The following is a 26435-nucleotide window of genomic DNA, read 5'->3' as shown; positions in this document are numbered from 1 at the left end:
GGACATGTCACAATATTGAATATATTCATTTGTGACATACAGAATTTATGTTTTTGGTCTTTTGACATGCACACAAACATCTCTCCGTATATATATATATATACACACATACACATATATATATATATATATATATATATATATATATACACACACACACACACACACACACACACATATACACACACTTCATTGCCAAAAGTATTGGAACACCTCTCCAAATAATTGAATTCAGGTGTTCCAATCACCTCCATGGCCATAGGTATATAAAATCAAGCACCTAGGCATGCAGACTGCTTCTACAAACATGTGTGAAAGAATGGGTCACCCTCAGGAGCTCAATCGTGGTCCCGTGATAGGTTGCCACCTGTGCAATAAGTCTATCTGTGACATTTCCTTGCTATTAAATATTCCACGGTCAACTGTTAATGCCATTATAACAAAGTGGAAACAACTGGGAACAGCAGCAACTCAGCCATGAAGTGGTAGGCCATGTAAAATGAAGGGACGGGGTCAGAGCATGCTGAAATGCACAGTGCGCAAAAGTCGCCAACTGTCTGCAGAGTCAATAGCTAAAGACCTCCAAACTTGGTGTGGCCTTCAGATTAGCACAACAGTGTGTAGAGAGCTCCATGGAATGGGTTTCCATGGCCGAGCAGCTGCATCCAAGCCTTACATCACCAAGTGCAATGTAAAACATCGGATGCAGCGGTGTAAAGCACGCCACCACTGGAGTTTAGAGCAGTGGAGACATGTTCCCTGGAGTGACAAATCATGCTTCTCCATCTGGCATGGACGTTTCTGGGGTTGGCGGTTGCCAGGAGAACAGTACTTGACTGACTGCATTGTGCCAAGTGTATCAGGCATACCAAGACATTTTGGACAGCTGTAGCTCCCAACTTTGTGGTAACAGTTTGGGGATGTCCCTTTCCTGCTCCAACATGACTGCACAAGAGTGCACAAAAAATAGGGTCTATAAAGACATGGATGAGCGAGTTTGGGTTGGAGGAACTTGACTGGTGCACACAGAGTCCTGCTGTCAACCTGATAGAACACCTTTGGGATGAACTGAAGCGGAGACTACGAGCCAGGCCTTCTTGTCCGACATAAGTGCCTGACTTCACAAATGTGCATCTGGAAGAATGGTCAAACATTTACGGAGACACACTCCTAAACCTTGTGGACAGCCTTCCTAAAAGAGTTGAACCTCTTATAGCTGCAAAGGATGGGCCAACTCAATATTGATCCCTACGGAGTAAGACTGGGATACCATTTAACGTCATGGGTGTGTAAAGGCAGACGTCCCAATACTTTTGGCAATATAGTGTGTGATATATATATATATATATATATATATATATATATATATATACACACACACACACACACACACACACACACACACACACACACAAGGACATGGAAATCCAACAATATATTAAATGCTTTTTACCTGTGGATCTTTTTTAAAATGTGGCTTGAGAAAGAGCATTAGCTCGAAACTGGCTGCTGTATTGCTTTAATTTTATGTGTTAAGTTTGCATTTATATACTAGTAGAAAGAGCATGTAATATATTGTTGCACTCCACATCCCTTGATTTGTTATGTGAAAGCAGTGAGTATGGAGCCTGCTTGATGTGGAATTTGGATATCTATGTTTGGAAACACAAGTGCAACTCACCCTCAAGGCTAAAAAACATTTTTTTATATATATATATATATATATATATAAAAATAAAGTGCTGCGCAAACTGTTGGCGCTATATAAATTCTGAGTAATAATAAAACTATACATACAGACACACACTCCTATAGCGTACATACACACTGGTTTTGAAGAGTATTCTGGATTTTATAAAGTGGCGCTCCAACTGTAGTTTCTACCTTCTATGACTGTCTGTGCCTGAGGAAATCTCCATATGGCACCACCTGAATAGAGCAGCCAGAGAGGAAGTGAAAAATAAGGATAGGTCACTGCTCCCATTCAGTAACATATATAATTTGAGCTTCAGCTACTTAGATCTGTGAACAACAGGTTTTTTGTTTTTTTTTTTCACCAAAGCAATTACGGTTAGCCTGCTAAAGGTGAAAACTTGCCTAAAAGTCCACCTTCAAGTTGGGATCAATGATAATGAAATATTCAACATTTTTCAATATATTTTTACACTTCATTGTCCCCTTTATGTGTGATACTGTATCTATCTGTGAGCATTAGCGCAGCATTTTTTTTTCCTTCATCTGATTTAAAGAAGGCTAAGGTTCATTTCACATGGGCTTTTGGATCAGGTCTGCATTTGAACTTTTCAGGCAGACCTGATCGGAAGCTCCATGTAAGTAGGTAATTGGACCTATAATACTTCTATTCACATCTGCTTACCTCCAAGTCCGTCCAGATCCAGAAAAAAAAATGGAAAAGGTCTGCATCCCTTTACATGGGTCTGGAAAGGTTTATTTGAATGAAGCTAAACAAGGAACAGACGAAAATGTCACCAAAGTAGCATTCATCCCATTCTGATCCAATTCAGCAGGAAATCTATTCACGGATCCCTTGCTAAACAGACTGAACAGTGCTAGTGTGAAAGGGGCTTAAATCTGTTTCTAGCAGCTACAAATTGTAACACAGGCAGTAGATGTACACAGCTTTGGATGACAACTCAGCACTAGTATAGTATGTGTATGTAGTACGTGGTGCAGAAATGTCCTAGCATCTGAACAGCTAAAAAAGAGACAATTTGCTAAGCAAATAGTCACCTTTTACTTTAGGATACCACTTACATGCTGAAGAAAGGAGAAGAAGGAAAAAAATGACACTAACCGATTTGTCATGTTTTCAAGTGGATTTTTAAATAATTGTAACCCATGGAGAGACAGCAGGAGGCAGGTGACAGTCATTAACCAAATAAACCTTTCATGGTGGCACTGCCTATAATTAGGAACCTGCTGGACAGCATGTCATTTCACTGACATGCTAAAGAGAGAAGCATTGTACAGATCAGGGACCCAATGGATCAACAGCACAAACAAGCAATTCCAGAAGGTCAGGAAGATTTCTACCATGAATCTTACTCCTCTTAGGAAATGTGTATGTTGGTTATTGTAGGCAAGAAAATACTTTAATTCATAAATTCCTAATCCTGAAGATCGTTTTTTACACCGATCATAAGAAACTGTAATTGAGCTGAGCCATTTGTCTATAGGGCTCTTCTTTGTTTCGGTGATCCCAAACCTGGAGCAGGCTATGCTGGTAAGGGAATACCCATCCATAAGTACTCTTATGGAGATGAGGAACACATATCTTCTGACAGCAGCCAAAAAGGCTACATAAATGTGGGCTGGCTGATTGGTGTATTAAAGGGTATATAACCCCCAACAACCCTGTGTTCTCCCCTCTAATATGACTGACCACTGCATTTAAAGTGATACTAAACACACACTCTTACATTTACATTTCTCTTTCTGTATGTGGATGACGGCACTGTAAATATTTTAATATAAAAAAAATTATATATTAAGAAGCACCTTCTTTTGTAAACGATATACAGCCAATACACGATCCAGCTCTTTCCTAGTCTGTCTGCAGACTATGGCCGCAGGAGGAGCTTCTAGTCCTCTGCTGCTGGTCACATGTTCAAAATAAAAAAACTGCCTTTGGCATAGAGTAAAAATAAATAATATCAAACATTTTTAAATGGTCAAATATATTTGAAATCAAATCTTTATTATTTTGTTGGCAGAAACATGATGTGGGCGGATTTCTGCTAATGACAGGCTGTGTCATGCCTCTCCAGCATGTGCCTTATAATAACAGGGAGGTGAAACCACCATCAATCAAGATGTAATATCCCACCCCCGTTGTGTTTAGCTGGTTCATGGGCAAGGAGGAGGAGGGAGGGAGTGGGCTGTCATTTAACATTGTATATATGCCCACATGTGTAACTCTATTGTCAAATGGGCTGCTCAGATGTGATACGGAGGAAATGTTCAGCATAGAAATTCACTGAAAACTAAACATGTGCAGTAGCTGCCAACACTCCTCTGCAAAATCCCCAACAGTGGGTACAAGGACAGGACGGGGAGACAGAAAACAGCAGGATCATCCAGGGTTTTGCAGAATGCAGAAAACGAACTCCATAGTGACTGAGTATGAACAGCATGTAATGCAGCATCTATTGTTAGTTTTTAATGCCAGGGTGTTTTTAAAAGGTAAAAAAAAAGAAAAAAAAAAGGAGCTGGAGACAGGGAGGATCCTGATTGGGGTAGAACCACCCCATTACGCACCTGGTTCCTAGCAAAGAATGAAAATTGTTCCTACAGATAACTTCCTATGAATGATCAATAACTTCCCTGACAGTGGTACTACCTTCATCATCTCCCACTAATGCAGAGGGACAGACATTACAAGATGGCATATAGATAATATTATTACAAAATGATAAAAATGATATCTCACGTGCCTGTGGTAGTGAGTCCTTGTAGATAGTCAACTTGGGATTCCCCAGGATGTGAAGTCTAAGCCCCAGCCTGCTTCTTCACCAGAGCCCCTGATGGTGGGGATGGACTTGCAGCAAGCTGGGACCAGGTCCCGGCCCCCAAGTACGCCGAGCTGAGGATGTGGAGACCACTCTTGGGAGCAGAGTACAATGGAAGGAGGCAAACGGAATTCCAATAGCTGGGGTCGGTACACGAGTAGACAAATGCAGGATACGGGAGTTAACACCACACAGGCACTAAGCCATTGCTCAGGCAAAGTGGTCTAGACTGAGCATGTCTTATATAGGCAGGAAAACAAGGAGGCGGGCCAGGAAGTGTTGGAAGGGAAGGAAATAAAACCCAGAGAACAGCAGACGATGCCCATAGGTGAGCACAGACAACCACACATGTGAAAGGGATCAGGAGCAGCACTGCAGCAAAGAGCTAAGAATACACAAACAAGAAACTGCAGGCTAATGTGTGACAACATATCTGCAAGGAAGCATGCACCATTTTAAAATGCAATTTCATTGTTGCCATTAAAAAAATAGAGATTTCAATTGTGTTTAAATGGTAATTTATTTTGTTTATGGATAAAGTAATTCAGAGCAGTAGTGTGATGGGTGACTTTTGTACCAGGAGCTGTGACACCTTCCTAATGAACAGAGTGCAGAATGGCTGGTAAACGGACAATTCACTCCTGAAGATTCCATAAGAAGAGCTCTTCAGAGATTTGTTGTCATTGTAACAGCCATGCTGTGCTCTGATCCTCAGAAGCAGTGTCAGAGCTCCTGATACAAATGGTGGTTGTCACATTGACAGTGGCTGCCCACAGAGTGCCACACTCACGCTCTGTAATCTGCAGCACAGGACAGAAGATGGCCAGAAGCAGGAAATCTGCTGCCCACAACTGCACCCCAAAACATGGCACTTGATGTAGGTGCTTCTTTTGCCTCTACAGGCCCTGGCTGAGAGGTGTGGCTGGTACTTAGACAGCAGGCGTTCTCTGACTTGAGCTGGCAATTATGACATCACCACACAGTCTCTCCATCTCATTCAATCAGAGAACGTGTTGTATTCAATGAAAGTAATTAAATACAAGTTGTTCTGTGAATGGTGGCAGCGCTGAGCATGCGACCCCCTGTGAAAAAAGATTTGTGCAATCACTGTAGTAGTGCCAACTACAACAGCGATTTGCAGCTTCCTGAGCGATTGCTCAGATATGAAATGTGCAAGCCCAAGCTGGAGCAATGTAAATATGCAATATAAGTCATATCTAGAGTTCAGTTCTAACGATATCAGCATACAGCATTGGAGAGAGAGCAGGAAGCAGGAAAAGTATGCAAATGTATTTCCAAGAAAAAAAAAATCTATATATACAGGCGTACCTCGGTTTACGAATGCCTCGGTTAACGTAATTTTCGGTCTACGAATGAAAATTCATTGAAAGTAATGGCTTGGTTTACAATTTTTTTTCAGAATATGAACTGATTAATTGGTTTTCAATGCATTTACAAATTTTATTTAATCATGTCCCTGTACAGTACTATGCCTTCAAAGTGCACTTTATAAAGAGTTTTGTACAGCAGACTTTTTTACTTTTTTCTGACCTCTGGAACGGATTAATTGGTTTTCAATGCATTTACGTTTTTTTTTTTTAAATCATGTCCCTTTATGCCTTTAAAGTGCACTTTATAAAGAGTTTTGAACAGATAGACTTTTTTCACTTTTTTCTGACCTCCGGAACGGATTAATTGGTTTTCAATGCATTCCTAAGGGAAACCATGTTTCGGTTTACAAATTTTTCACAATATGAAAAGTCCCGCAGAACGAATTAAATTTGTAAACTGAGGTACACCTGTATTACACACATACATATACACTCACACACACATGTAACACATGATATTGTAATGGGGTACAAGAATATAAAGTTAAAAAAAGGTGTGAAAATTCAACTGGGCTCTGAAGGCAAAAGAAATTAAGGCAAGGTAGCAAATGTAGATTTAGAGAGATTTAGGAATTAGATGAAAAGACAGAGTATATACTTACGGTACTTTACTTTTTTCCGGTCAGTGATTTAGAAACATTTAGGACAAAAAAATCTACATGCACTCCAAGTGTTTACTGCTTGTTTAGTCTGGTGGACAGCACATAATGCTCCTCGATGCTATGGTAGTGGAAAGCCCTTACCAACCTCAAATCCAATGCAGGGCTATGGACCCTTCATCAGTATGGAAGACATCAGAGGACCTGAGACCACTGGAGAATGAGGGAGAAGATGCTCTAAAGACTGGACTAGCAGTGCAGAAGAGCTTGTTGGAGTGGAGGATCAGGTAAGTAAATCTGCTTTTCCATTCTCTTTAGACAGAATTGAGGAGTTAACCCTTGCAGTGCCGGCACACAGCCAATGCAAGGGAGAATTTTCAGCTTTAACCCAGAGAAACCTAACCCCTAAGTACCCTTAATATGGATCTTATATCAGACACAAACCAGTTGTGGGCTGAGATCAGAGCAATAACAATAAATGATTCAGAGGGAGTAATTATTACCAAGTATTCCTAGATTGTAAGCTCTTTTCCCTCTTGTATTGTCTCCCGTTATATTGTAAAGCGCTGAGAAAACTGTTGGCGCTATATAAATCCTGTATAATAATAATATTTGGATATGGTACAGCTTATTTTCTTCAACCACAGAAAATAAAAATATGCTGCCCAGAGTATTACTGTGCACTGGTCAGTGTACGACACACGGCAAGGCTCAGACTTTGTCAACAGGGCCAGGAAAAGCCCAAAGAAAATTTTCAGTCTGAAATTGAAAGGAGTTTACTCTCTCTGTTAAATGGTAGCTGCCACTACGGCGAGCATATTCTCTGTGGGGAAAAACATGCTGACTTCACTGCAGACTATTAGGCACTAGAGGAAAAATAATGCGTTAACGATGAACACCAGGTAAGCAGCTATATACACAGTGGGATACATATCTGGAAACAGTTTTATCACACAAAGAGTTAGTAATTATGTGCAGCCAAATCTATAATCCACACTCCTTTGTCACCCAGCACAGTTGTCCCTGACCGCTGATTAAAGTACATCTTTTCCCACTTTGGTAAAGCACGGAATGGTTAAGAGATTTCACTTCACTTACTGTATTGTATATACACAACATACTTGGAGAGGAAATCTCTCCAACGTACAGTAAATTCTATTTTAGCCGGCACCAAATCAGGTGTTCTCATTGGATTTCCCTGATATTCCTCTTCTGGTGACAACTTAAAATGTTGGGTTTTCTCTCACTTTAAGTGCCAGTAACAATGATCACAAGGACAGATGGAAAGAATGAATCTCTCTAGCAGGGTCTCGGACAGCCTCAAAAAGTGTGTGTGTTGTGTGTGGTGTGTGTTGTGTGTAATATAAATAAAAGTGCAGCGCTGAGTGATAAATCTGAAAATTGTCCACTGTAAGTCCAGTTCATATAAACGTGCCAGGTGACAAATGGAAATCCACAATGGTGATCCGTGAGGAAGTAGCAGAAATGCGCACTCACCAGAAGGCGGATATATATAAGCAGTATATATCAAAAGCTCATGGATCCTCGGTCAAGAAGAAACAGGTCTGGTCACTGTGGATTGGCCTATCCTTTCCTCAAGGGTTTAGAGCAAAATTCTTCCTCCTCTTAGGTGGATGCTTGGATTCCTAATAAGGACTCTGCAAAGAGGTACTCCGACTTCACCGCCACCGAGACTCAGCCGCTCACCGGCGCCGCCTATTTCCCTCCCGGGGACGTCCCACCTCTCCTGAGCCCGCCGCCAGAGGCCGAACTCACACTTCGCACTGCTCCCAGTGAGAAGTGTGAGTTCCGCCTCTAGCGGCGGGCTCGGGAGAGGTGGGACGTCCCCGGGACGGAAGTAGGCGGCGCCGGTGAGCGGCTGAGTCTCGGTGGCGGTGAAGTTGGAGTACCTCTTTGCAGAGTCCTTATTAGGAATCCAAGCATCCACCTAAGAGGAGGAAGAATTTTGCTCTGAACCCTTGAGGAAAGGATAGGCCAATCCACAGTGACCAGACCTGTTTCTTCTTGACCGAGGATCCATGAGCTTTTGATATATACTGCTTATATATATCCGCCTTCTGGTGAGTGCGCATTTCTGCTACTTCCTCACGGATCACCATTGTGGATTTCCATTTGTCACCTGGCACGTTTATATGAACTGGACAATTTTCAGATTTATCACTTAGCGCTGCACTTTTATTTATATTATTCTGTATAAGTATTTATTGGTTACTTAGAGTGCCTAGCTGCTTTCTAGGATCAGCGCTCACTTTTTTTCATATATATATATATATATATATATATATATATATATATTTATTTATTTATTTCAGGTACTTATATAGCGCCATCAATTTACGCAGCGCTTTACATATATATTATACATTCACATCGCTCCCTAACTTACATTCATGCACACACATACTAGGGCCAATTTAGACAGGAGCCAATTCACCTACCAGCATGTCTTTGGAAGGTGGGAGGAAACCGGAGTACCCGGAGGAAACCCATGCAGGCACAGGGAGAACATGCAAACTCCAGGCAGGTGGTGCTGTGGTTGGGATTCGAACCAACGACCCGAGTACTGCCAGGCGGAACCATTTAGGTACTGTTCTCTTTTTTTTTTTCTTTTCTCTCTATATCTATATATATATATAATAAAATACATTTTGCCTTTAGATACACTTTAATATTTTGGTGCAGCCTGCTTAAGCACCAATTTCCTGCCTGTTGACTGAGCAGAGCAGGAGTAGCTGCATGCCTGTAAGGTTATCCCTCTGCTCCCTTTCCCTATCTGCACATGTATACCACTGCAAAGCCTTACTGCTAGTATCTAGTACTGGTTCTTTCTGTAAGGTAGATTCAAAGATCCTAATATTATGAGATACTCTAGCTGCATGTAAAAATACAATTATTTTAAGAAATATTTAACGGATGTTAATATTATTATATATATATATATATATATATATATATATATATATATATATATATATATATATATATATATATATAATGAGCTAGATTCCAAGATGGTAAAGTTGTAAACAAAGTATCCAAGTGGCATAAAAAGTATCAACAGTATAAGAATATCACAAGTAATAAATCTTTGTAGAATTCAGTGAAAATTCAGGCTGGCTATGGTCAGGAACACTTTTCGAGCATTACTTATCAGAATGTTCTTCATATAACCATCTCCAGCCCCTCGAAGACTGAAGAGGCCTCACGTTGAGCATTGTCAGTTCGATATGCATGTGAGTATACAGACAGTCCTCAGACACCGCAGGCACTCAGGTACAGGAAGCACACAACAATTTTTACACTTCTACAGCACAGCTCTTCAGATTGCAGGAAAATTGGATAATATGATCTCTTTGGGAATTTTTACTGTTGGGGATAATGTGTTCCTCCCAGGCAGCCCCATTCGAATAATACGCTAGTCGTGATGAAGACTGCACAGAGGCAATATTGTGGGGATTGTGTTTAATGCAAAGTGCATCCATTTATCTCCTCCTGCCGTCATAGTGATTACTTATGTCACAATGCAAAAATGTTCCTCTTTACCAGGACAGTGTTAAAGCAGAAAAACAAATCTAGGAGGGGTGCAGACAAGGATACAGGGCTATTTCTCTATGCAGTCTTCAAAAGGGGGGGGGGGGCTACTTTTGAATGTATAGATTATCCAGTTCCTCCTGATAGTTACAATGTGCCAATTTAGGCAGAATTCAGCTTTCATCTCATCACCCAACCCGAATGAGTACCATCCCAACATCAGCATGTCATAGGCCATGGTTGTTCAGAGTCATATCTCCCAGCCCTTCTGGTGATTAAAGAAAATCATGGCCATGACAATAAAATAATCACTGGTTTCCCAACAGCAGAAGCCACTATGACTAACTTCTACATACTTACTTGTGATTGTGGCCAACAAGCAACAACCAAAATGACAAGCATGAAAGGTGTAGAGATGTAGTGGGTAGCAGATTTAGAATTTCTTTTTTCCTTTTTTTTTTTTTCAGGTTCCCATGTGCAGAGGTGAAGTGGAATATTTTGTATACAGAAAAGGGGATCAACTCAGGGTGCAAATTTGCAACAGGGTAAATTTTTGTTCATGTGATGGTGAAATGAGCAGTTTATTACAACCACTTGTGGAAAAAATAATATTGGTGAACATATAGCAGAAGGGAGAGGTACAGAAGAAAAACCATTTAGGCATTTTTGGAACAACTAAAACAATCCAGATTATAATTTGACCTTTTGTACCAAATACAGTATAGAAGGGGTTAACTTTATTAGATTTAGTGAAATGTAGTAAAAAAATTCCTGCTAAATCACTTCAGGCTGCCCCCTTTGCAGCTATAACTACGGTATGTAAAAAAATTTTAAATAAGTGCCGCTACTGTTTAAAATCCAGTAGTACACGGCCTCCCTCTGCTCATGCGCAGTTGCTCTCTATTTTTAGGCACTGTGCCGAAACTGTAGAGGTTGATCTGCTGACAGCCTAAGGATTTAATGCTGCTCAGGACTCTGGGCTTCAGCAAAATGGCAGCCTCCAGCAAAAAGAAACAGGAACAATGCTAGAGGCAATTTACAGCACACACTAAGTTTGGTAGAATAATTATTAATGTGGAATGTATGTTCTTTGCTAAAGAACATTATTTTTTATCAAGTTGTTGTGGGTACACTTCCTCTTTAAAAACAGAAGCAAAAGAAACTAGCACTTTTCACAAGCCCCTTGACTGTAATGGTCTTTTAAGTGTGGATTGTTGCCATCACAGGCAGTGAATTAACAATATTCCGAGAGGCCAATTTTAAAGAATTCAGTGGAAACCTACTGATTTAGAGGTTTCTGGACATGGGGAAGAAATGGCTAAAAGGTTTTAGGAAAAATGCTAGAGAAAAGATTGTCAAAAAAGCAAAAAAAAACAAAAAAAACAAGGAAAAATAATTTTGGATTTGTTAAGGATAGATAAGATAAACAAGGAGGCTTAATGTAAAACTGTGGCCAGTGGGAATAAAACATGTACCATCAGTGGTTTTATTAGGAGGGATGGTGCCTCATTGTTGGTATCATTGGGAATAGTGCCCCATTGATGGTGTTAGTGGGGGGATTGATGGCCCATCAGTGGTGACAGTGGGAGAAACAGTGCCCTAAAGGCCGGATACAGGCAAGCAAAGGGCCACATATAGCCCTTGGGCCGCAGTTTGGAGACCTCTGGTATATAGTGAGAAGGAAGAGGCAGTTACACATCCACACTGGAGAACACAAGAAACACCCCTCAAAGGATTGAAAAGTCAGACACTCCCAATCTTTTTACCTAAAAACATGCAAACCAGTTAATCTGAAATGGTGGTGAAAAATTGGAGAGGGTAATATTGTGTGATGCCTCTCTCAAAAAGAGGACCACAAGACACAAAACAAACATTTTATTCTAGAGGTCTCAACATAGAGGCAGACGAATTCCTACCTGTTGAGTGGGTGGGATTTGGAGATATAAAAGAGTTGAGAAGTTTCAATCCATAGACCGGTTTTCTAAACAAGAGTGAGGGATGAACATAAAGGTCTACAAGTTGTTTTTTAAACTAGATGTACATGTAACATATTTACTGTTTAAACACATCTGATTTGAGTGTGGTTTCCTGTAACAGCGGGATGTGCTAGCCATGCTGAAAGAACAGGAAGGAGAAGACCAACTTGAGGATGGCTGCTGATATTTTTATGTGATATACTTAGCCAAGAGATTATCTTGTAAAAGCATTTCCATTAAATTTGTTTTATGTTTCAAACTACTAAGTGAAAGAAGGTTGCTCCTTTTTATTCCAGTTGTATGCATCCTTTGAAATGGACGGTTACCAAACCAAGCCATGACAACGTGAAGAGTCTGGGAGAGAACTGAGTGGAGGTCGGGAATGAAAAGGGTTTCATATTCAGGAACACGAAGTAAGACTATACTTGATGTTGTTTTGCAGATAAATGTGGAAGGTGGAAGGCGGAAGGCTGAGGTCAGTCAGGCGACTCAATTGCCATCATCAGAATGACCAAGACGCTGTGGAGGAGATTTACTAAAGCTGGTTCAATCAGAATCTGGTGCACCTGTAGCCAATCAGCGTCTAACCCCAGCTTGTCCAAATAAGCCTTGGCTATAAATCCTGGAAGCTGATTGGTTTCTGTGTAGACGTGTGCCTGATTTTGCACTCTCCAGCTTTAGTAAATAAACAGCTGCCTGTCCCTAGAGAACCACTCCCTAGCCAGCTAAGGCAGCCGAAACCTCCAAACATTAGTGAACCTCAATTGCTGGCAATGAAAGCAACATCTCACTGCTTCAGTTAATAAGGGAGTGATTCCATAGAGACACAGGCAGTCTTTTAGCAATCATCAGCAGTAGGATCACTAAGGTGGAGTTGCCTCTCTAACATCAGCTTGAGAGACTGAGGGACACAATGCAGTGACTATCTTTTGGAACATTGTTGATAACATGAATGGACAGGGTTAAGGATTGCTACTGGCTTTTAGAGACGAGGGCATGGCAAGAGAAGGTGCCGCAATCAAATTATCCCCGGCTAGAGCGGTGTATTTTATCCTATTTCTTTGCTGTATTTAGGGGGTCACGTGATGCCTTTCTAATATAAATGGGTGCAACTGTCCTAATTTAGAGCTGATAAAAGATTAGAATGATGTTACAAGTTTCAGAGATATAGGCCCTGTTCACGCCATATGTGCAGAAAAACATGCAGATTTCACTTGCAGAGACACCAGTTTCCATCAGTTTTCATGCGTGTTCCAATGAGTTTTATACATGTTGCAGATTCCTGCACAGAAAAAGTTCACGCGTGATACTAGTGCTGTGATGTGAACAGGGCACATGAAGAACAGCTGTTTATGTGCCCTTGCAGAACGGGTGCAGAAAAAAAACAAAATAAAGTCTCTGCACACTGGTGTGAATGAGGCCCAAAAGGTTTCATTTTAAGGCTGCAGATAATAGAAAATGTCCTTTTTGTTATAATTACATTTAATTAATAAGAAACACTTTACCAAATATGACTGATGGCATCATTACTGTAATCATTTATTGTCTCACATAGTGATCAAGCAAAAAGGTTAGCAAACAACAAGGACTGGTCCTCTGCCCAGGGTGGCCATTTTTGCCAACGTTCCCCTTTGTAGCACTGGATGTGTGTGTGCACCCATGTACGCACAAACGCAGCCAGCTCTGTGATGTGAAACCTGTAAGAAGCTCAAACACTGCCCAGCCACTGCGCCTGTCAGGCAGGTAAAGTAGTCAACAGCACTGTGCTTGGTGATGCTGAGCCTGCATGTTTAACAAGCTCCATGTCTCTAAAGATTGCATCTGTCTTTGTACCAGGCATATTGGCCCTGGCAGGGAGCTCATTACTGAACTGCACTGAGCATGGAGTGACTAGTATGGACACTCCAACATTTGTGCCACCCCTCACCTTGCTTATATGCAACCACCTCAATAGGCCTCGCATGGTCCTGCCTGTGCCCCCTGTATTCCCACCCAAAATGCTTCATTTTCCCCCACCACACCATCATTACTGTATACATATCACCTAGAACTGGGTTTCATGCCCAATGGTTTGTTATAAGTGTATTGTTTGCATTTATTTTACAAATATTTATGCCCTTCGATAATATAGAAATGGCAAATAGAAATTCTCTTTTTCTTTCACATATGCAGCACTAGTTCAAATCCTTCAATTTTGAAGCTTACAGAATTGGAAGCAGAGGTTTCTTTAAAAAGAATACGTACATGGCATGTTTTTAGGTCACACAGAGGCAATTTACTAGCCACGGAATAGAGGAGACACACAAGCCTTCATTTGTGCAATCCTAGAAGACGGATTAGAAGTCAGACCCAGCTTTCAGGATCTAATAAATTTACAACCTGTGGCCTCATAATTTTACACTGCAGCTGCTGGAGCTTGGTCATGATAAGATTTTTTTTTTCTATATATTCCAAATAGACACACAGTCCAGTAATTCTAAAATCTTTATGTATACATAATAAAAAATATACATTATATTGATTACATACATAGGTCAACTGGTTACCCGGCAAAGAATATGTAATTCACCTTCCCTAGTGTTATAATCCAGGCAGCCCTTCCTAAAAGCATAGCAAGGTCCTAACATTCACTGCAGAATCCAAACATGAGCAAAAATTGAACAAAATTCTAACAATGTATGGCCAGTATAAGGCAATGGGCATCTCAGGAGCAGGGGCGGACTGACAACTCATGGGGCCCAACATGGGGCAATAGGGGATCATGGGGTCCCTGTGTCCTTGCCCAAACTAAAAAAAAGCCTATTAAAAAGGTACCAGGGGCATCTCATGGGGCCCCCTACTGACCCCGGGCCCTCGGGTAGTGCCCGAGTTTCCAAATGGTCAGTCCGCCCCTGCTCAGGAGGTGTATCTGACCCAGTGATTATTCTGGCTCTCCAAGCCTCGGCATGTACGTTTATTTTTGTGAAGCACATGCCAAAAACATAACGTTTAAAATTCAAAATACTGACCAGAGCTTACAAAGCCATCCACAACACTGCCCCTAGATACATCGCCAACCTCATCCGCAGATATCGCCCAAATCGCCCACTCCGCTCCTCCCACGATATCTTCCTCTCTAGCTCCCTCATCACCTCCTCCCATGCTCGCCTCCAGGACTTCTCCAGAGCCTCTCCCATTCTCTGGAACTCCCTACCACAGTATGTCTGCCCAGCCCCCACCCTGTCTACCTTTAGTCGATCTTTGAAAACTCACTTCTTCAGGGAAGCCTACCCCACCTCCACCTAAGAACTGTACTTGAATCACCTCCGCCAGATCATCCCCCGCAGCTATCACCTTTTGTATCACCTCCCCCTTCCTTTAGATTGTAAGCTCCACGAGCAGGGCCCTCCTATTCCTTCTGTACTTAAATGTATTGTAATTGTACTGTCTCCCTTATATTGTAAAGCGCTGCGCAAACTGTTGGCGCTATATAAATCCTGTATAATAATACTAATAATAATAAGGAAAGGCCAACTAATCTACCGTGTTATTTGCAGCCACATCAGGACCAATATTATGAACCCTCCTAGTAATGGCCTCATACTGCCAACTTACAGTGCCTCTCAGCTTTGCTCGTACAGACAGGTCTAGTAGGAGTTTTCTCAACAAAGACAGTTACAACTACATCCACCAAAATTTCTGATGTGGATATAGAAGTCATCTTAAAATAAAAAAGGTGAATATAAGAAGAGTACCCTGGAAGCAATCAGTATGTAAATAATGGGATGGGTTTACTAAAGACAAATATACTGTGCACGCTACAAGTGCACATGCACTTGTTTTCCGAAGAACTTAGTAAATGTGATAAAGTTTAATTTTGCAAAGAATACCCTATTAGGTGCATGGAAAAATTAAAAAGAAAAAGAACTGCATTTTTTGCTTCCACATGATTGGATGGTAAAAATCAGCAGAGCTTTGCCACATTTACTAAGCTCTGGGGAAAATGAATGCAACTGCACTTGCAAAGTGCACAGTCTATTTTCATTTAGTAACGCAGCCCCTCTGTGTGTAAACCCAATACTTTAACCCTTTACTAAAACATTTAAGGGTTGAATTAGTATGCACGAAAGCCTCAACTCTTTGTACAGTCCACAACTGTCAGGGAGACAATGCAGATGGTAAAAAAATTAGTAACATAATTTCTTCATTTATCAAATATTCCACTTTCAAAACAATACTTTATGTAATGGACACAGTTCAGTTAACTGTGGAATATATTATATATAACATTAAGTGGTCATTGCTGACAACATCATACACTGAATATAGTAAGGTTGTTCATTTATGAGTTTATTCTATGGTGTGTGTACAAAATACGAAAGATATATAGTATGCTCTTTCCCCATAGACGTCTATGAGCTGCCTCCCAAGCCTGGAAGCACTCGGCAGACAGTTCCCATTGAGATCACTGAAATGACTGTGCCAGATCAAAGAATATTTTAACAAGGGCAGCACAGAATGCAGTGGGCCTTGGCATGGAGGTCAGTATGCATTAGAGGCTGAGGAAGCTGGAATATCAGGGGGAAAAAAAAAAAAGGTTACGTGCACCTTTAAAATGATTAATGTGTACCTACATATAAACAGGACAATTCTGCATTTATAGTAACTTCAGAGGATGCTGCTGACTTACATATTCTTCACCTAACTGCCCAATATCTTCTTAAGGCCTAGTTCACCCTGGCATTAAACAAGGCATTTGAGGGGCATTTTTAACACTCCTCAAACGCCTATGCAAATGATACTATGGACAGCACACAGTGCTGTTCACATTACCAAAACATGACGCGTTAGTGTCGCTTCAAAATTTAAACTTCATATCAAGTCTGGAGGAGTTTGAATCCTTCTAATACCTTCCATTCAATATATGATGACGCTCCGCAAATGCATTGGCAGGCGTTTTTAGTGAGGCTGTGGATAGTTAATAGCATTAGAGTTTATTATAGGCATCTGTGGTACAGTTTTAAAGCTTGTAAAATGCTTAGAAATGCATCAAAACTGCACACAGGGCGTTTGGGGAGTGTTTTTAACGTTTTTAAAACCCCAGTCTAACACCCATACTAAAGCTATAGGAGCATTTGAGTTAGGAATTTAGTCTAGTGTGAACAAGCCCTACCAGCTCTGAATGTAAGGGTGACCACAGACAGGCAGTTGTCTCATGGAGAACAGCAGCCATTACATGAGTCATGGGCCAGCAGAACAATGTTTCTCCCTAATTTGGTCACAGTGTGTTACTGACACACAAACGTGGTCTAACACTGGCCATACACTGACGGAATGTCATCCAGTTTGTCAGGAGATCATTTTGTGGGTCGCACTGTCAGCACTCTGCCACCAGACACCCTTTAATTGAAAAATCAGAGCTGGGTAGAAAATTGTTGGCCATACAATGGCTACTTGAAATCAGATGCAGCCATTGTTCAGCCATTCTGACAGAAGTCGCTGTCAGTTGCCAGAATACAAAAAATGTGCATTTATTATTTTTGTCCAAAAGGAGCCTGGAAAGCATTGCACTGGCGATCAGTAGATTGTTGATGCCACACAGACCTGCAGACCTGTCGGAATATCTGCTTGCTGTACGGGATGTACGGTCAAGCAGATATTCTGAGAGGAAGCTTCAATGAACTACCACAGCGTCATGGTAGTTCACTGACAACTACAAACCGACCATTGCTAAGGCTTTCGGGACTCGCAGTTCATTCATTCATGGACATCTGACAGATAGTATGGGGAGACTTCTCCCCGTACTATCCATCAGAGGGAGAGGAGGGGGGGGTGGCAAGCGCGGCTGCAGCTAGGGGAACATGATACATGTTCCACCTTAAAAACGGGTGGACCACGTAACATGTTCCAAAGGTGAACTGATCCTTTAATGAATGCAAGGCTCTCTCTGATTGAACAAGGTGGAGGTTGTGATGTCACAGTGCCACCTTCTCCAATCAGAAAATGCTTTTCATTCATTGAGAAAAACCGCAAGGTGTTCTCTGAATGGTGCATATGCCCTGTGCTCACTATACACAGGATACAGAAGAAAGAAGGGATCACTGTAATAGCGGGGGCTAATACCAATATAAAGCATGTATACTTCCACTAATCCAAGCTGGACCAATGTGACCATGCAAAAAACCCATATCTGGAACTCAGCTTTTCAAAGTCCAGCTCAACCCATGAACAAAAATGTAACCTACTGAAGCATACCAGTCCTCAGATGTGGCTACATTAGTTATTTTTTAGGATCTGTTCCTTTACTTTCACCTGGTGATCCTGCCAGTAACAAACATTTTGTCCTAGAGTAACAATATTTACTGACTGTACTGTATCTATGGAGGAGCAATGCTGTCACCCAATGACAGAAAGTGATTTATTGCCACAGAAAACATCCCCCCTCCTCTCCCTTAAAGTGGTTCCTGAAGGCTCAATGTTTTTATTCTATTCTATGCATGAAGATAAAAAAACCTTCTCTGTGCAGCAGCCTCCCCAGCCCCCCCTCCTAATACTCACCTAAGCCCCTTCTCGTTCAAACGATGTGCACTGGAGTCTCAGCTATCCCGGAACTCCCTGTCCTCATTGGCTGAAACAGAAGCGGGAGCCATTGGCTCCCACTGCTGTCAATCACAGCCAGTGAGTCAATGAGAAGAGAGAGGGGGCGGGGCTGAGCCACGGCTCAGTGTGTGAATGGAAACATGGAGCAGCGGGTAACCCTCACAGCAAGCTGCTTGCTGTGGGGGCACCCGACAGGAGGGAGGGGCCAGGAACGCTGGCGGGGGACCCAAGAAGAGGAGGATCTGGGCTGCTCTGTGCGAAACCACTGCACACAGATGGTAAGTACAGACATATCTGTTATTTAAAAAAAAAACATTAGATTCACTTTAAAATATAATGAAGAGAGGTTTTATAGTTTAAGGAGACTGATAAAAGCACAGCACAGGCAGACAGCACATGAAGTTATCTTGTATTTTGTTTTCTTTTTGACATTTAAAGTGGAGTTCCACCCAAAAATGGAAGCTCTGCATATCCACCTCCCCCCCACTGCTGCCACATTTAGCACCTTTTTGGGGGGGAGGGGGGAGCAGTAACCTGGTTCTGACAGGTACCCACTCCCACCTCAGTTCTCCACAGTGAACTGAGCTAGATGTTCGCAAAACCCCCCTCCTCCCCCTGCAGCCCTCTGCGAAACAGTTCCAAGAGGACTGCGGCCCATATATAAAAAGCAGCACGCTTTGCACATGCACAGAAGGTATGCAGTTGTGATGCCGCAAGGCTTCACTGCTGCTTTCCCTTAGTCAAGATGGTGTCGCCAGCACCTGACCGCTGACTGAAGAATTAGAACGGGGGTGAGGACACCGCTGGATGCCTGGACAAGTAAGTACCCTAATATTAAAAGTCAGCAGCTGCAGAATATAAAAGCCCTCCAATGTTAAGCCTAGTATACATGATGAAAATATTGGACGAATGACCATACGTTTTTTTGGGGGGGGTTTGCATGCTAGTCTCATATCGAAAATTAAGATGTTACTAAAAAGGTACGAAAATTCTCGTAAGACCAAATAAAAAACTTCAAAAGTGATGTAATGTAATGTATTGTTTTGCATTCTTTTGATTCTGAGCACGCGTGGTCTTGGTCACTCGTTTCTGTATGGATGAATACTGTACTGATTAAATGAAAAGTGTTCATTCTGTTATCTTAAGAGAAAAATTTCCATGCCTATCCCTTTTTGGATATTTTCCCATGAACTGTCGTGATCGGCTCTCGAAAGCTATGTATTAACAATCACATTATTGGACAATTGCTCCGAAAGCGTTTTCTTTTCCATCCAGTTTTCTCATTGTGTGTACCAGGCTTTGAGATTTACTACATACATACCTTAACAATAGGACAGTTTAAACATAAATGGCGTATAATGCCCCAACATTTAGATAATGATTACAGTTTAGGAATATTGCCTTTTTAGGCACGATTCTCCATTGTAAAGGCTGTTCTGATGTTAAGGTGTTTCTTTCCTATTGCTTTCATCTTACTTTAACAGCCCATTAACAGCACAAGTTACCAAAAGTACGGCGTGTATTTACCCCCCACTTATGTGTGTAAGGACATTGTGTCACGATTTGAACAGATAAAACCTATTTACTTTAAGAAGAGAAAGGACATTGCATTACGTCTCAACAGCACCCTTTGCTTCTGTGTGTAACCTGATTTTACCTCTCACTGATGTGCTGTGGTCACATTGCACAAGGCCGTAAAAAGTGATTCATTTGTAAGCAGAGAAATACAGCTCAAAGACAATGGCAATCTTTACTAAAGAGGTTTGCGCATCTCTGTGTATGACAGGCTCATTCATTTCACTCAGTGCCGTACATCAAGACTGCAATTTAACAAGATCACCTATGGAGCATCGCATGGCTTGGCGGGGGCCTCTGTCTGTACTGCGGACCACATCAGGAGCTCCACGGCTATCTGAAAAAGTCCTTCATCTGCACGATACAAACTGTCTCATCACTCTGGAATGATCTGAATTTGAACAGGAAGTGTTTAAATGGACACATTATAGTGACTAGTGACATGGCTATCAACTTATATCCAGGAACACTGCAAGATTCTGAACGACTCTAAACAATGGCATATAGATATTTTGTAGCACCACAAGAACGCAAGACTTCAAGGTAAGGTGACCATATAGAAACAATCACAAAATCAGACCATTATATTCAACAGACAAATACAATCCCAGCTCAGTGCTTGCTGGACAAGCTCCCCCAATCTTTGTAATAATCAAGGACTTAAAGAATCAAAAACCTATTCCAATCTGTACACCTTCTATACTGTGATCTTTTATTGCACACACCATGCAATGAAGACATAACTTCTCTTCTGTGTGTGCGCACATATCTCAGAATGTTTGGGTAACATCGGAATCACAGTCTGCCTTTCAATTAGTGCAGGATGTATAGTCTCCAACATGTACAGAAATGAGGCACAGTCTGCTAGGCTGGCTCCCAAAAGCATTTCTATTCTTTTGGCCTTCCTTACCTCACTGATGGTCTTGCTCATTGGCAATGGCATACTCCTATACAATACTTACAGAGTACAATGCCTGGATTGCAGCTCATCATGGTATCATAAAAGGGTATCAAGAAGAAAGTATGTTCTTACAGGTCTTATAAGGTCAGATTTGGAAATATGGAAACCAACACTTCACTGGGGCACAGCCCATCTTTTTTGATCTAGCATACCGACAAAACAACGGGTGGTGGATAAACCCCTAAGCTAACCAGACACTAATCAAGTTTTGCCCAATTGCTGCGGAATCAGCCGAAATTCAAGCCGTGGGTGTCCCTGAGGGCACCTACTGGCTCAAAATTTTGGTTGAAAAGTCAAAGGAACTGGGTAGAAAATGGTCAGCCAAATAGTCATTGCAGCCAATCAGATGCAGTCATTGTTCAGGTATTCTGACAGCCACAAGTTGACAGCTGTCAGAATTCAATAGCCAGCAGTGGAGATCCCTTCAACCACGCTAAGGAAATCCATCAATTTCGAAAATCTATTGAAACTGAAGCAAGCATAGCTACCCTTGCACAAATCCACCACCTAAATATTTTCGAAAAGCCAAGCCAAATAGGAGCGCACACACACAAGGAATACAGCATATTATGCAAACATGACAAAAAAAGATCTGGTACAGGAGAGTACAAGTTCTGGATGTACAGCGCAAAACCACTACATGGGCAAGGAACTTGGTAACGTGGAGATGGTGGCACTGGAGCACTAAACTTCTGCCTAGTAAATATTAGTCGTCTTATTCAATGATACATTGATGATGGTCAGGAGGGGTCCTAGGACACTGGACAGAAAAGCAGAGATGGTATGCAAACGCTTGGTATGTACAGTAAGCCTAGGTTCACATACGTGCGGGGCAGGTTTGCAGTGTGATTTCGTTCAGTGGTTCAGGTTCGATTCCAATGCGAATTGTTAAAGTGTATGACATTGGAAATGGCACCTAAACCAGGCTGAAAATCATACCAGACTTGCACTGTGGCCGGTCTGCACATATGTGAACTGGCTCCATAGAAAAGGATTTTGGTTCACATGTCATGTGAATTGGATGTGATTCAAAACGCATTAAATTTGCATATATGTGAACCAGGTCCAAGTGTGGCTTATTCATGTTTCTCGCAGTAGTTTGTGTAATAAAATGTCAGTAAAATAGCCTGACCTGTCAGATACAACGGATACTTCAACCCGCTGGTATTATTGTGTTGCAGACTGTGTCAGGTTGTTATGTCAGGCTTTCCAGCAGTGGTTGATTAGTCATAGTACAGGGTGCTTGAACACTGATGAGAAATGCCTGCCTGTCCACAAATTACATCAGAATTTTAAGCCACCCCTTGTTGTAATCAGTCTACACTTGTTGTGCCTCATGCAGGAAGTACAGATTAGTGTGCTGCTGTCCTTCAGGGTAGGTATAAAGTGGCTTAGCATGACACGACAGCCGGCATCCAGGCTTTTTCAGTGCACTGCACGATGGAGTGGAGGCAATGCAGTTAAAGTTCGCCTTCTAAGAAAAAATAATAAATACACATTTTTTTTGCAGGTAAAAAAAAAAGTTTATTTTATTAGGTTTTTTTTCATTAGCAGCCTGAAAAGAATTGCACCCACGATCACAGGTGCAGTGTCAGGCAACTGTAAACTGTCCATGTAGCTGTCTGCCCGTACCTCCCGGACAGACAGGGATTTACTAAAGTCCAGGAAGAATCAATGAACTACGAGAGCGCTCACCAGCACCCTCGAGAACAAGCAGCCATCAGCTGCAATGGTGGAACATGTAACCTGTTCCAAAAGGAGAACTTATTATTTAACCCAGTCTGGCATACTTCTAAAATCACAATTCTCAGGAGTGTGCTGCTTATCTGACAATATTGATGGGACAGTCCAAAATTTTGAAGATCTGCCCCTTGAACCTCTTCCACTTACAGCCATCTGCTTCATACTATTAACGGTTTCTTTTATCTAGTGATCTGCCATCCTCCAAGATAGCATTAAGCATGTCCAGTTTACATAAACAGCAGCAACTCGGCAGCAAATTGACCATGTAATTAAACATAAACATTGGCAGATAGACAGCACACTCTCATCCACCTAACCTTGAAGCCTGAAAAGCAATAGCTGTGCTAGAATTAAAGCCCAATTCCAGGAAGATAAAAATGCTCCAGCAGTAGACTGTTCCTCAGCTTCCTCTCACCCAATGCAGAGCTATGGGCCCTGCATCAGTCTGAATGCCTGAAAAGCAATAGCCGTGCTAGAATTAAAGCCCAATTACAGGAAAATAAAAATGCTCCAGCAGTAGACTGTTCCTCATCTTCCTCTCATCCAATGCAGGGCTACGGTCCCTGCATCAGTCTGGATGACTTCAAAGGGTATCCAACCATCAAAGCATAGGAAAGAAGAAGTTGGTGGAGTGGAGGATCAGGTATGAGAGGCAGCCCCACTGCAAGGGAGAAGTTTTACTTTCCATGGAGCTCAGCTTTAAAGTGCAACTAAAGGCTTCTATGTGACAATCTAAACAACTACCAAACCCAGTTACTACTTCCTGTACCTCCTCTGACTAAGCCAAATCCTCCATCATTTGTATTTCTCACGCTCCCTCTCCCAAACACTGTGGCTCACAGTGGTCAGGTGCTGATTGACAAACTACAGGTTTGTTAATCAGCAGTGATAATGCTGATAGCCATGCCCCCCCCATTTTAATTACAACATAAAGCAGGGATAACCTACATGAGAGTGACAACTCTGCTCTAAATTCAGGAGCAGTGCAGCATTGCTGCCACACCATCACAGGAAGCACCATAAGATGGACTTCCCTGAGAGGCTCAACAGGTATTTGACTAAGAGAACACTAAGTGCAGATGCTGCAGCACATGTTTCTTTGAAAAGGAAGGTCATAGTACTATTTTAACATCAAGATTGTTTTTTTCTTGCATTGCTAAGAAAAAGAGGTAATAACATTTACCTTTCCACTTTTCCTGAGACTTTGACAAGTATGCTTATATTACTGTAATATTCTTTATATCCAGTTAGCAAGAAACCTATGAAAAGGAGAAAAAAAAAATAGTATAAACCATGAGAAAATGGGCATCGTAATTCATTTCATTCAATTCAGTTCAGTTCATAATACAGAGCAATGACACGGCTAGGCACAATACCCCACTGAAATACTTAGTTTGAGAAACCAAACAGTGACAATATAAAGGGCTGACTTGTAGTGAGCACTGAACTACTTATCAGTGGTTACAACAATGGCATGGAAAAAAGTCATCTTTGAAGACGATGGACAACAGTAACAAAAAGGACATGACTGGTTCCAATTCTTTGAGGAACATGCCCATAGTGAGTCTCCAAAACAGGAGCAAAGACTGGAAAAACATTACCTGACCTCTCAAAATCAGCTTCTGTTGGAATATACAGTTGTGCTGAAAAGTTTGCATACCCTGGCTGAAATTGTGAAATGTCATTTATATTGAAAATATGACTAATCATGCCAAAAAAACTGTCTTATTTAAGGATAGTGATCATATGAAGCCATTTATAAATCAGTTACAGTTTGGCTCCTTTTTAAATCATGATAACAGAAATCACCGAAATAGCCCTGATCAAAAGTTTGCATACCTTGTAGTGTTTGGCCTTGGTACAAACACACAAGGTGACAAAGGTTAAAATGGCAATTAAATGTTAATTTCCCACATATGTGGCTTTTTAAATTGCAATTAGTGTCTGTGTATAAATAATCAATGAGTTTAATAGCTCTCACGTGGATGCACTGAGCCAGCTAGATACTGAGCCATGGAGAGTGGAAAAGAACTGTCAAAAGACCTGCTTAACAAGATAACGGAATTTTATAAAGATGGAAAAGGAAATAAAAAGATATCTAAAGCCTTGAATCTGCCAGTCAGTACTGTTCAAATCACTTATTAAGAAGTGGAAAGTTTGAGGATCTCTTGATACCAAGCAAAGGTCAGGTAGACCAAAAAATATTGCAGAGGCAACTGCCAGAAGAATTGTTCAGGATACAAAGAAAAACCCACAGGTAACCTCAGGAGAAATACAGGCTGCTCTGGAAAAATACTTTTTTTTTTTTTTAAGAAGCACAATACAACCTGAACAAAAATGAGCTTCATAGTCAAGTTGCCAGAAAGAAGCCTTTACTGTGCCAATGCCACAAAAAAGCCTGGTGAGGAATGTCAAGTTGTCGTTGTGTATATAGTAAACAGGCTTTTTTATGGCATTGGCACAGTAAGGGCTTCTTTCTGGCAAGTGGAGAGGAGGAGGAGAGCCCCGAAGGGACCAACCACCCTGGGGAGTACCAGCGCCCCACATGCACCAGTGGAAGAGGTATCTACTTAAAAAGGCCACAAAGGTTGTGGGTAACACTTTCGAGACAGATGCACCTCACCACCGAAGTGAGGGGGCTATTGGCCAGGGATAACACAGACTCCGGCACAAGGTCAAATGTGTCTTCGCAAGATGTTTAACTCACTGGCTGCCCTGGTCCAGGATGGGGCATGTCGCAGCTGACCGAGCGATTAGCTAAAGGTCTGCACACGCTCGCTGGGGTGAATACAAGGATCTAGACTATCCTGCCTGTCGCCCAGCTCAGCTGTTTACTGAAGATCCCCGCAGGAAAAAAAAAAAAAAGTTATGGAACCACAGGGAACCAGGTTCTTACTCCTGAGGCAGAAAAAAATGAATTTCCTATAGCAGAGAGGGGCTTTATACCAACTAAGGACTGCCCATAGGGGGTGCTGAGTTCTTTTCTGCCTAGTGCCTCACTCCTTTAAGTGGCAGTATAACCCTACGGTGGTCAAGATTTAGAAGAAGCTGTGTCCATCTATGAACGAAAGAGAAACATGTAGTCTTTGCATCGCTGTGCAACAAAAATTAAGCTCTGGGAGGAGTTGAAGCCCATCAAAACCTTCCATTCAAGTCAACGGTAATGTGCTGTAAACTTGCCTGTAGTGATTACAGCATATCTGGCAAGTGGTAATCAAATATCAGTGAGCTAGGGGAAAAACAAAAATCACTTTTAGACCCGGTCGCACTGGGTGCAACTTGGCATGCGATTTGCATGCCATGTGACTTGAAAATCGCATGCCAAGTCGCACCCTATTTTCCACAATTACAGTGGTCATATTGGTGTGGTTCTGACTTGGTTCTGAAAAAACCTTCCATGTCATCTCCCCCTTAAATACCTGAGTTCGATCGCAATCCAGAGCTATGCCCGAGAGCAGCAGCACTCTCCTCTCCCTCCTCAAAGGTCCTGGGCAGCAGAAAGACCAATTGGCTCCTGCTGCTGTCAATCA

General features: G+C 41.7%; 1 long non-coding RNA gene across 1 annotated transcript in view; it reads right to left on the bottom strand.

Moving 5' to 3' along the window:
- Nucleotides 1-26435, bottom strand: part of LOC149447920 (uncharacterized) — a 126715-nt gene that overhangs the window by 26691 nt on the left and 73589 nt on the right. The window contains exon 2 of the long non-coding RNA XR_016305809.1: nt 24089-24164. This is a non-coding gene — a long non-coding RNA (uncharacterized LOC149447920). The remainder of the gene's footprint in view (nt 1-24088; nt 24165-26435) is intronic.

Source organism: Staurois parvus, unplaced genomic scaffold, assembly GCF_062004578.1.
Source record: "Staurois parvus isolate SC_StPar_1 unplaced genomic scaffold, SC_StPar_1.0 ptg000664l, whole genome shotgun sequence".
Lineage (NCBI taxonomy): Eukaryota > Metazoa > Chordata > Amphibia > Anura > Ranidae > Staurois > Staurois parvus.
Note: the sequence above shows the minus strand (reverse complement) of the source record. Positions and strands in the feature narration are given on the sequence as shown.